Below are 2500 nucleotides of genomic sequence, written 5' to 3' on the forward strand. Positions count from 1 at the left end.
AGCGGAGCAAAACGTCAGCCATCTCAGCACCCTGGAACCCCCCGGGTGGCACAGGGCTGGATGGGGCTTTCGTATAGCAGGGACGGTGCTGCCTCTCGCTTCGCTCGCTGTCCGCCGCTCGCCGCTCGCTCGTGCAGCCAAAAATGGCCAGTTTTGGCCCGTTTTTGGGCCGTTTTGGCCAGTTTTTGGCCTGTTCTTGCATTGCGCGGTGACCGTCGAGAGCGGAGCAAAACGTCAGCCATCTCAGCACCCTGGAACCCCCCGGGTGGCACAGGGCTGGATGGGGCTTTCGTATAGCAGGGACGGTGCTGCCTCTCGCTTCGCTCGCTGTCCGCCGCTCGCCGCTCGCTCGTGCAGCCAAAAATGGCCAGTTTTGGCCCGTTTTTGGGCCGTTTTGGCCAGTTTTTGGCCTGTTCTTGCATTGCGCGGTGACCGTCGAGAGCGGAGCAAAACGTCAGCCATCTCAGCACCCTGGAACCCCCCGGGTGGCACAGGGCTGGATGGGGCTTTCGTATAGCAGGGACGGTGCTGCCTCTCGCTTCGCTCGCTGTCCGCCGCTCGCCGCTCGCTCGTGCAGCCAAAAATGGCCAGTTTTGGCCCGTTTTTGGGCCGTTTTGGCCAGTTTTTGGCCTGTTCTTGCATTGCGCGGTGACCGTCGAGAGCGGAGCAAAACGTCAGCCATCTCAGCACCCTGGAACCCCCCGGGTGGCACAGGGCTGGATGGGGCTTTCGTATAGCAGGGACGGTGCTGCCTCTCGCTTCGCTCGCTGTCCGCCGCTCGCCGCTCGCTCGTGCAGCCAAAAATGGCCAGTTTTGGCCCGTTTTTGGGCCGTTTTGGCCAGTTTTTGGCCTGTTCTTGCATTGCGCGGTGACCGTCGAGAGCGGAGCAAAACGTCAGCCATCTCAGCACCCTGGAACCCCCCGGGTGGCACAGGGCTGGATGGGGCTTTCGTATAGCAGGGACGGTGCTGCCTCTCGCTTCGCTCGCTGTCCGCCGCTCGCCGCTCGCTCGCGCAGCCAAAAATGGCCAGTTTTGGCCCGTTTTTGGGCCGTTTTGGCCAGTTTTTGGCCTGTTCTTGCATTGCGCGGTGACCGTCGAGAGCGGAGCAAAACGTCAGCCATCTCAGCACCCTGGAACCCCCCGGGTGGCACAGGGCTGGATGGGGCTTTCGTATAGCAGGGACGGTGCTGCCTCTCGCTTCGCTCGCTGTCCGCCGCTCGCCGCTCGCGCAGCCAAAAATGGCCAGTTTTGGCCCGTTTTTGGGCCGTTTTGGCCAGTTTTTGGCCTGTTCTTGCATTGCGCGGTGACCGTCGAGAGCGGAGCAAAACGTCAGCCATCTCAGCACCCTGGAACCCCCCGGGTGGCACAGGGCTGGATGGGGCTTTCGTATAGCAGGGACGGTGCTGCCTCTCGCTTCGCTCGCTGTTCGCCGCTCGCCGCTCGCTCGCGCAGCCAAAAATGGCCAGTTTTGGCCCGTTTTTGGGCTGTTTTGGCCAGTTTTTGGCCTGTTCTTGCGTGGTGCGGTGACCGTCGTGAGCGGAGCAAAACGTCAGCCATCTCAGCACCCTGGAACCCCCCGGGTGGCACAGGGCTGGATGGGGCTTTCGTATAGCAGGGACGGTGCTGCCTCTCGCTTCGCTCGCTGTTCGCCGCTCGCCGCTCGCTCGCGCAGCCAAAAATGGCCAGTTTTGGCCCGTTTTTGGGCTGTTTTGGCCTGTTTTTGGGCTGTTCTTGTGTGGCGCGGTGACCGTCGTGAGCGGAGCAAAATGTCAGCCATCTCAGCACCCTGGAACCCCCCGGGTGGCACAGGGCTGGATGGGGCTTTCGTATAGCAGGGACGGTGCTGCCTCGCGCTTCGCTCGCTGTTCGCCGCTCTCCGCTCGCTCGCGCAGCAAAAAATGGCCAGTTTTGGCCCGTTTTTGGGCTGTTTTGGCCAGTTTTTGGCCTGTTCTTGCGTGCCGCGGCGACCGTCGTGAGCGGAGCAAAACGTCAGCCATCTCAGCACCCTGGAACCCCCCGGGTGGCACAGGGCTGGATGGGGCTTTCGTATAGCAGGGACGGTGCTGCCTCTCGCTTCGCTCGCTGTCCGCCGCTCGCTGCTCGCTCGCGCAGCCAAAAATGGCCAGTTTTGGCCCGTTTTTGGGCTGTTTTGGCCTGTTTTTGGGCTGTTCTTGTGTGCCGCGGCGACCGTCGTGAGCGGAGCAAAATGTCAGCCATCTCAGCACCCTGGAACCCCCCGGGTGGCACAGGGCTGGATGGGGCTTTCGTATAGCAGGGACGGTGCTGCCTCTCGCTTCGCTCGCTGTCCGCCGCTCGCCGCTCGCTCGCGCAGCCAAAAATGGCCAGTTTTGGCCCGTTTTTGGGCCGTTTTGGCCAGTTTTTGGCCTGTTCTTGCGTTGCGCGGTGACCGTCGAGAGCGGAGCAAAACGTCAGCCATCTCAGCACCCTGGAACCCCCCGGGTGGCACAGGGCTGGATGGGGCTTTCGTATAGCAGGGAC

This window comes from Musa acuminata, unplaced genomic scaffold, assembly GCF_036884655.1.
Source record: "Musa acuminata AAA Group cultivar baxijiao unplaced genomic scaffold, Cavendish_Baxijiao_AAA HiC_scaffold_467, whole genome shotgun sequence".
Classification (NCBI taxonomy): domain Eukaryota; kingdom Viridiplantae; phylum Streptophyta; class Magnoliopsida; order Zingiberales; family Musaceae; genus Musa; species Musa acuminata.